This window comes from Urocitellus parryii, chromosome 5 (genome assembly GCF_045843805.1).
Source record: "Urocitellus parryii isolate mUroPar1 chromosome 5, mUroPar1.hap1, whole genome shotgun sequence".
In the NCBI taxonomy this organism is placed as follows: domain Eukaryota; kingdom Metazoa; phylum Chordata; class Mammalia; order Rodentia; family Sciuridae; genus Urocitellus; species Urocitellus parryii.
In genome coordinates, this window is record NC_135535.1 from 402,062 (window position 1) to 412,519 (window position 10,458).

Genomic DNA, 10,458 nt, shown 5'->3' on the forward strand with positions numbered 1-10,458 from the left:
GTGTCCTTCATGCTTGCTGTGTGCCCAGTGTCCTTCCTGCTGGGGATCCCTGAGGACAGTGGGCAAGACCCCAGTGTCTACCACTAACCTCCCCAATTCTCCTCAATGTTCTCCTTCATAAAACAGACACAGGGGCCTGACCACAAGGGATCTCACAGCCTCTGTGACCTGTGGGACAAAGCCCAGCCACTGTGCCTTGGACTGTGGAGCTGTTCTGGATTGTAGAGCCTGAACCCAAGTCCTTCCTCCCTCCTGCTCTGCTTTCTGGTCTTGAGAAAGGACAAGGGTTCGAGTAGGCAGAGGGAGGTGGTGAGGTGGGCAGAAGCCGAGGGTTTGGGGTAAGGAGCAAAGGTGTACCCAGTCCCCTCCTGGAGGAGGACACCAGGAGGTGGGAATCGGCACCCCAGGTTTCTGCTGGGGGTCACCTTTCAGTCACAAGACATGTAACCCTTCCTGGGAACTTGCAGCATGGCTTCCCCTGCCCCTGACTGTTCTCAGTCCACATCCATTTTGTGCTCTTCTCCACAGACCCATGGCCAGCTCCTATGTCCCTGACACCCCCCACACACACACCCCACACCCCTACCAGACCAGAGGCAGCTCTGTGCTCTGGCAGAGCCTGCTCCATGAGCTTTCCAACGCCTTCAAGGGGGCCCCTGGACACAGAACAGATAAGGTGAAAGCTAGGTTTGGCTTAAGACAGTGACTTAAAATTCTAAAGCCTGCTCTTTTTCTTAATTTTTTTAGACATTTTTTTTGTTTGTTTGTTTTAGGTGGACACAATATCTTTATTTTACATTTATGTGGTGCTGAGGATCAAACCCAGTGCCTCGTGCGTGCTAGACGAGCACTCTACAACTGAGCCACAACCCCAGCCCCCCCCTTTTTTTTACCCCTCACAAAGATGTTTTATTTTTCATAGTGTTAGGGATCTGACCTAGGGCCTTGGACATGCCAGGCAAGGGTTCCACCATGAAGCTACAGCCCCAGCCCTCTTTTTTTTTTTTTAATTATGTTAGTTGTAGATGGACACTATATCTTTTTTTTTTTTTTTTTTTGTACCAGGGATTAAACTTAGACATTCAACCACTGACCCACATCCCCAGCCCAATTTTTATATTTTATTAGAGACGGTGTCTCACTGAGTTACTTAGCGCTTTGCCATTGCTGAGGCTGGCTTTGAACTTGCCCTCCTCCCGTCTCAGCCTGAGATGCTGGGATTACAGGACTGCGCCACGGCGCCTGGCCACAATATCTATACTTGCTTTTATGTGATGCTGAGGATCGAACCCAGTGCCTCACATGTGCTAGGCAAGTGTTCTACCGCTGAGCCACCATCCCAGCCGCCAAGCCCTCTTTTTCTCAGGCTTTTAAGCTCAGTTTATTACTCTCCTGGGCTTTCTGTAACAGCTTTCTTTATCATTCTTGCACTGTACAGTCCACTTTGGGTTTTTTTGTACCAGGATTTGGACTCAAAGGGCCCACACCCCCAGCCTTATTTTGTATTTTATTTAGAGACAGGGTCTCACTGAGTTGCTTAGCGCCTCGCTGTTCTGGCTTTGAACTTACGATCCTCCTGCCTCAGCCTCCCAAGCCACTGGGATCACGGGCTTGTGCCACTGCACCCGGCCACTCCACCCATTTAAAATGCAGGGTTCAGTGGCTTTTGGTATATTCATCCATCCTGATCCAGAACCTTCTCATCACCTGAAGAAGAAACCCTGTACACCTTGTCAGTCACCCTCCAACCCCTTCCCTCCCAGACTCCCTGTGGATTCACCTCCTCTGGACACTCCCTATAAATTAAATCATTTACAGAATGGAGGTGTGTTCCGGTCAGGGGTAGAGCACTTGCCTAGCATGCCTCATCTCAATCCCCAGCAACCAGAGACAAATGGGCCACACCATGGTGCCTTCTGTGTCTGCGTCTTGTGCTTGGCTGACGCCTCGGAGCTGCACCCACTCTGGGGGCCACATGTCAGGGCTTCCTCTCTGGCGGTGGACATTTCACTACATGGATGGACCAGTCCCCATCAGTGGCCATGAGCTGTTCCACCTTCGCTGACGTGGATGATGCTGTGTAGACCTTCATGTACACCAGTTTTGGATGCACATCTGTTTTCATTTCTGCTGTTCTGTTTTATTTGTGATATCTTTACAGAAACTCAACACTTTTTTTTCCATTCATCAATGCTCAATGCCACAATTAACTGCTTTATAAAATATAATTTTGTCAATTTATTTTTAATTTATATTTGTAGTAAAAATACACAATTTTTTAAATATTTATTTTTTAGTTGTAGTTGGATACAATACCCTCATTTATTTATTTTTATGTGGTGCTGAGGATCGAACCCAGGGCCTCGCCTGTGCTAGGCGAGCTATCTACCGCTGAGCCACAACCCCCCAAAATACACAATTTTTAACCTTTTTTTTTCTCTTTTCCCTTGGTATTAGTACTGGGGATTGAACCCAGGGGACTTTACCACCAAGCTACATCCCTAACCCTCTCTATTTTGAGATAGGGTTTCACTAAGTTGTGAATCTGGCCTCAAACTTTTTTTTTTAAGAGAGAGAGAATTTTTTTAATATTTATTTTTTTAGTTTTCGGTGGATACAACATCTTTATTTTTATGTGGTGCTGAGGATCGACCCAGCGCCCTGCGCATGCCAGGTGAGTGTGTGACCGCTTGAGCCACATCCCCAGCCCTGGCCTCAAACTTTTGATTCTCCTTCCTTGGCCTCCCAAATTTCTGGGATTACAAATGTGATCACCACACCCAGCCCTTTGCCAGTTTTTTAATTGGGTCATTTGCTTTTTCTGTAACGGAGTGGTAGCAGTTCTTTGCCTATTCTGGATATTCTTTACATATGGTCTGCAGATATCTTCTCCCATTTTATAGGTTACTTTCTCTTTGACATGCAGAAGTCTTTCTCCTGTGTCACCTGTGCTTTGGGTGCCATCTCCAAGGAGTCATCGCCAAATCAGATGTTGTGAGGCTTTCCCCATAAATTCTCTCCTAAGTTTGGTCATGGGCACATTTTGAGTTGGTTTTTGTGTATGGTGTGAGGTAGAGTTCAGCTTCATTCTTCTACATATGAATATTCAGTCTTCCCATTTGTGGAGAACATGATTCTTTCCCCATCCAACAGTCTTGGCACCTGGTTGAAGATCAGTTGATTGCCAGGTCCTGATGCCTCAGATTCTGACCTCCACTGCCGTCGCTGTGGCTGGGGGGTCTGCTCAGCTAGCAAGGAGGTCTTCTTTGGAGGGTGTTCCTCTAGGGTTGAGTAACACTCACCTGTCCCTTAGAGTCCTGCCCCTTCTGCCCTTTTTTAGATAGAACTTTCTAAGAATAAGAGTCTCCCCAATAAAAGCTCACTTCCGAACATGTTCCCCCCTCTCTTTCTCTCTCCCTCCCTCTATCTCTCTTTCTCCCTCTCTCTCTCCCTCTTTCTCTCTCTCCCTTCCTCTCTCTCTCCCTCTCTCTCTCTCACTCCCTCTCTCTCTCTCCCTCTCTCTCTCCCTCCCTCTCTCTCTCCCTCCCTCTCTCTCTCTCCCCTTCTGCCGCAGAATGGCTGGGCACAGATCACCGAGCCGCCACAAAGCACTTGTATGTTCAAACAGGAAACTTTATTGCCTGAACTTAAAGCACTCCACGCACACTCCTCAGGAACTCTCCCGAACACCACCCACGCGGCCCCTCTCCAGCACTCCACACCAACCAGAACTCCCTCCACCAGAACTCCACCCACCAACGCAAACTACCCAGGAATCCCCACGAGAACTCCTCCAAAATAGCGGACACCAGAGGCAGACAGCAGGGGTCTATATACAATTGAATACACAGCTTAACATAACCATCAATCTCATTGGCTCCATGCCGGTCACCTCTCAACCTCTCCCTTCTGGCAAGATGCCTGCATCATCCAACTTGGCTGTGGCCCTCAACATCTCCCCCCTTCTGTTTAATTAAACAACAAGCAATGTGGCTTAGGGACCATGCCTGTCTTAGGTTGTCCAATACTACATATGGTCCTTACCCATCATCGGATGAGCTCACCTCAAGGCGTCAGCCTCCTGTCTTAGGTTGGTACCACTGCAATTGGATCTTACCCGTCACTGACTACAGGCCCAGCATACAGCCATACTTGTGGATAGGCCTTTGCACCAGTGGGGGGGTGAGGTTCTTTGCCTCACCTCTGTTAGCCCCCAAATTTGGCCTTGGTGTCAGTGGGGGGGGTGAGATTCTTTGCCTCACCTCTGTTGGCCCCCAAATTTTAGACCATCACAAGCAGAAGGGAGGAGGATGCAAAATGCCACAACAACAAGCCAAATGACAGTTCCTTTTGGAAAAATTGTACCACTGATGACACCATCAGCAAAGGTACCCCAGCACTACCACAGTTCACTGCACCAACAGATAGTTCACAATGCAAATAAGTGATAAATAGTCCAGGCAAGTTCTGCAAGCAGTTCAAAGTAGAGGAATCTATTAATATGTCCATTTCCTCCCAAAGTAAATTGACTCCTTGATTGAGCACCACTTGTTGAGGTATTATTCTTTGATGCATCAGTTTATACAGTTTACTGTGATAGCTATTGAAGAAGCTGTAGTTTGGTTTTATCTTTGTCTTCACCAGCACTGGGATGAAGATAGGAATTCTGGCAATGATAGCTAAAAAAAAAATTCATATAACATTCCATCAGGCACTAAAGAAAACAATTTTCTAAACAATTTACATTATTCTGAACAGAAATATTAAATATAATGAAAAGGAAAGGTGAAAGTAAACAAACAGATGTGTTAACCACCTTTAAAAACAATCCTCAACAGCTATTTACCTAATTTAAATTAAACCATTTAAATCACGTGAATAAAAAAAAATTTGGATCCATTTTTTCATGAGCACTCCTCATATATGATATATGGACATACGCATATGCAGACATACAACACAAAACACAAGTGTGAACACATAACATACAACACATAAGACAATAGTAAAGGCCTTGTAGCTTTTCACAGGTGTAATCTCCATTGCAATGTTTAAAAACTCCACAGTCAAAAAATAGAACTGATCAGAAAAACATTAACCTAGATCTGTATGAGCTCAAAAAATAAAATAGAACTTCATGATGTGGGAAAGGGCAATAATAAAATAGATATTGAAAAAGGCATCCTGGTTACCACCTGGGTTTGACTCTTCTTTGGATATCCCATCCTTTTTCCTGTAACTTGCATAATGGGTCTGAAGGTATTCCCACAAGCAAGCCCCAAGGTTATTTACATTTGAAATAGGCTTTAATGGTGTCCATTATTCATTAGCCTCCAGGTGTGGGAGAACCACTGTTGCAGATGTAAGGATAGCCAAGCTGGAGCTCTGGATATCAGCTGTTATGGATTTGAGTCAAATCATCTTCTTTTTGTTCTGTAGAAATCGCTTTGGTTAGTCTCTCTGGAATCCAAATCAGCTGCTGTTCTCCCTGTGGAAACACACAAACAGAACCCCGACTCCAATTACTGGGTCAGGACCTTTCCATTGTCCTGTTAGAATATCCTTCCAAAGTACCTTGGGCTTATGTACATTTTTTGGACACATATGCCTTTCCGCAGCACTAAGCCCTGATGAATCAAAATTTTAAAAGTTTAGAGTAAAAAGGATTATTTTAAGTTAATCTTTGGGGGATATATACCCCTTTCCAATTCCCTCTTTTTGCTTTAATAAGTACATTTTAATAGTTTGATGAGCTCTTTCAACTATGCCTTGTCCCTGTGGATTGTATGGTATTCCTGTTATATGAGTAATGCCAAATGATGAGCAAAATTGTTTAAAAGAGGTAGAAGTATAACCAGGGCCATTATCTGTTTTTAACTGTTTTGGAACGCCCACAGTGGCAAAATTTTGTAAGCAATGAGCTATAACATCTTTAGTTTTTTCTCCAGCATGAAGGGAGCCCACCAAAAATCCAGAAGAAGTATCAACTGTAACATGCAAATATTTTAATTGTCCAAATTCTGGCAAGTGTGTGATGTCCATCTGCCAAATATAGTTAGGTATCAGTCCTCTAGGATTGACTCCAAGATTAACTTGTGGTAAAAAGGTCACACAATTTTGACATTGTTTTATTATTTGTCTAGCTTGTTCCTTAGTTATTTTAAAACGCTTTTGTAAAGTATTAGCATTGACATGGAACCTTTTATGAATATTTGTAGCTTCTTCTAGTGTAGAGAAAATATGTATGTCATGTGTAGTTTTATCTGTTAAATCATTGCCCAAACTAAGGGCTCCAGGCAATCCTGTATGTGCCCTGATATGTCCTATAAAGAATGGATCTTTTCTGTCCCAGATTAGACTTTGTATAGTGGAAAGCAAAGAGAAAACAGTAAAGGAAGGGGAAATCCTACCAGCATCTTCAAGGGATACTATAGCATTAACTACATATTGACTATCAGAAAATAAATTAAATACAGAATCTTTAAACATCACAAAAGCTTGTAATACTGCATTAAGCTCTACCTTTTGAGCTGATTGTTTGGGTACTAAAAATGTAAAAGTTTCATCAGGGGTAACTACTGCTGCTGTACCATTATTAGACCCATCAGTGAATATATTTGGAGCATTCATGATAGGTGTTTTTCTTGTCATTTTTGGAAAAACTACAGGATGTGAAGACCAAAAAGACAACAAAGGATTAGATGGTAAGTGATTATCAAATGAAACATTAAATTTGCACATGATTATTGCTCAAGTATTTAACTCATTAGCTAACTCATCAATTTAATCCATAGTATATGGAGTAATAATTTTATTGGGAGAAATTCCAAACACTCCCTTTGCTGCTTTTATTCCTTTGAGTATTAATTGTCCTTCAGCCTCAGGATACCTAGTAAGAAGAGTGTTAGGAGAATAAGATAAATGTATCCACAATAATGGACCTTCTTGCCAAAATACTCCTGTAGGAATATTTTTTGTTGGTATTACAATAAATAATAAAGGCAAACTTATATCAATTCTATCCAAATGCATATTTTCCATATATGTTTCAATGATTTTTAATGTCTTTCTTGCTTCAGGCATTAACATTCGGGGTGAATTTGGATCTGATGGACCTTTTAGGATATCAAATAAAGGTCCCAACTCTCCTGTTGCTATACCTAGATAAGGCCTTATCCAATTTATGTCTCCTAATAACTTATTTTGAAAGTCATTAAGTGATTTGAGTTGAATTTTTGGTGGATGGACCATGGTTGAGGATAATAGAATTCCTAAACAATTAATTGGAAAATTTAATTGTACTTTATCTATTGTTATCTCTAGATTATAATTTTTAATAAATTTGTAAATGTGGCATAACATTCTAGCAATGTGTTTTTATCTTTGTGTGCTAATAATACATCATCCATACAGTGAAATATTTGTAGTTCAGGATTTTGATTTCTAAATGGCTGGATTGCTTTGTTAACATAAATTTGACACATAGTTGGGCTGTTAGTCATCCCTTGAGGGAGTACTTTCCATTCATATCTCTGATCGGGACCTTCATGTTTCAGCGCAGGGATAGTAAATGCAAAACGTGGACTATCCTCAGGATGAATTGGAATTGAAAAAAAACAATCTTTAATATCTATAACTAAAACATACCAAGTTTTTGGTAAAGCAGACAATTGGGGAATCCCCGATCGAGCAGGTCCCATAATAACTATCTCATTATTAATGGCTCTTAAATCTTGCAATAATCTCCATTTACCAGATTTCTTTTTAATGATAAAAATGGGAGTATTATGGGGAGATACGGAAGGTTGTATATGTCCCTCCACTAATTGTTGTTTGACCAGGTCATGGGCTGCTTGTATCTTCTCTTTAGTCAGGGACCACTGAGGAACCCATACTGGTCTTTCTGCTTTCCAAGTAATTTTTATTGTCTCAGTGACCTCTCCTGAAAACCCAATCCATGTCTATCTATTTCTTGATCTATTTGTATTGGAGCCACTATTTCCTTTTTCTCCTAATCTTTTTCCTTTCCTAAAACCTTGTCTAGCCCTAGTAGTGGGCGCATTAGGATTGATGTTATTTATTAATGTCAAACCTAATTGATTTAGGATATCTCGTCCCCATAAATTTATAGGAAGATGATCCAATACATATGGCTGTATAGTTCCTTCACATCCTTCAGGATCCTTCCAATCTAATACCATTGCACTTCTATGGGGATTAGTTGCCACTCCTAGGCCTTGAAGCATTTGAGTGGCTTGTTGTAACGGCCAATGTTTCAGGCATTCTCGACGAGAGATGATGCTAAGGTCTGCACCTGTGTCCAGTAGCCCATTAAATTCATGTCCTTGAATATTTGGTTTTAGCAAAATATATATATATATATATATATATATATATATATATTTTAGTTTTAGCATTGGGCAAGAATCTAAATTTAAAGACAGTATAGCCAAATCTACACCTGTGAAGCCTAATCCCCTGGAACCTCTTTCTACAGTACTACTGGAAAATTTATCATGTAGGCTTGGTATTATTAGTAACTGTGCTATTCTATCTCCTGGTGAAATTACTGATATACCCCTTGGAGAACTAGCTATAATTTTTATTTCATCTTCATAATTGGGATCAATTACCCCAGGACTTATCATAAGTCCTTTAGAGTAGAAGAACTGATGAATTGGAATTGAAAATAATAATAATAATAAGCCTACTGTTCCTTGGGGAAGAGGTCCTTTTACCCCTGTGGGAATGATTTGAACTCCCATCTCTGGAGTTAGTACTGCTCTGGTGGAGGTGCAGATGTCCAACCCTGTGCTCCCTCTGGTTTGTCTGATGAGAGATCTGATGGATAATGTGTCCTGGTCACTACCCTGATGGGGTTGCTGGGTTCCTCCAGTGCCCTGTATATTTGTGGTCTTGGGCCCCGGAGCATTGGGCCCCCCTGTTCATTTTTTGGCAATGGAGCCCGATGCCTTTCTCCATGATATCGTGGGTAAACACCTGGTCCTTGTCCGATTTTTGATAACGGAGTACCCTCTATGGTGGTTTGAGAACGGCATTCATTAGCCCAATGTCTCCCTCTACGGCATCATGGGCAAATACCCGGTATTCTACCCCTTTGATACCTAGTTTTGTTAAACCCTCCTCCTATGGGGCAACTCCTTTTAAAATGTCCTGTTTGTTCACAATTGTAGCATGTTTTTGGCCTGGCATCTAAAGCCTGTTGTGCTGCAGCTGCCAAGACTTGCCCTTGTTCATCAATGTCTCTACATAATTTAATATATGTGTTTAAATCTTCATGTCTCCATGGTCTAATGACCTCTCTGCACCAACAATTTGCTTGCTTATAAGCCAGTTGTTTTATTAATGGCATTGCTTGTTCTGTATTCCCCAAAACTCTGGTAGCTATTTGAATAAGCCTATCTACAAATTCAACATAAAGTTCATTAGCTCCCTGTATTACCTTAGATAATTGACATTGTAAACCTCCATGTCCTTGTAAAGTCTTCCATGCCCTAACTGCATCTGTATCAATTTGTGAGTATATGGCAGGATCATATGCAATTTGTTGCTGCTGACCCTCATAAGGTCCCTTTCCTAACAACATATCTAGATTTCTCTGAGGATAACCGGCTGCTGCATTTCGCCTAGCCGTCTCTGTGCAAAATTCCTCATTGGCAACCTTCCATAGCTGGTATTGTCCTCCATTTAGCACAGCTTTACACATATTAGCCCAATCTGCAGGCGTCATGTCCAAGTTGGTAATGGATTTGACCAAGCTTACAGTGAAGGGTGCTTGAGGACCATAGGTTGTTAAGCCTCCTTTAACTGCTTCACTGTTTTGAAATGTAAAGCACGGTGAATTTGCTGCCCTCCTGTCTGCTCAAGTACAGGGCATGCCAATCTTTGAGGTCCTGTCTCAGGATCCCATCTATCAACTGTGGGGGTTCTGTTGGTTGGACACTTACGCCTCTGGTGATAGAAAGGTGTTAGTAGCAGCCTCCTGTTGTGACTTTTTCCTTCCTGATGGCCCTTCTTCCTTTAAATTTTCTTCCTCTGACTAGCTCGAGAGACCTTCTCTTTTGCTTGATCTAACATGTTTTCTACCATAGTCTGGACCGCTAACAATTTACTTAACACTCTTTCGGTTTGTTTTTTACTAATTTCTAATCTACTATAAAGATAACGCAACTCAACAAGATAACACAAAACAAAACCAAAAGAGAATGAAACAAAAACGGAACAAAAAATAATTTTATCAATTTTCCTATTTTCTTGAAATGTATTTTCGTGGTCTATCTCTATCTCTTCCTCAGGGCCGAACAACTTCAAACCTTGAGCCAACCATTTTTCCCAGTTTGTCTGAGAAAGTTCTAGGGACAGGCAGCTTGAAACAAAAACAAAACAAATCAAAACAAGAACACATTGTTTTTTGAAATGGTCACCCATTCTCTTGCC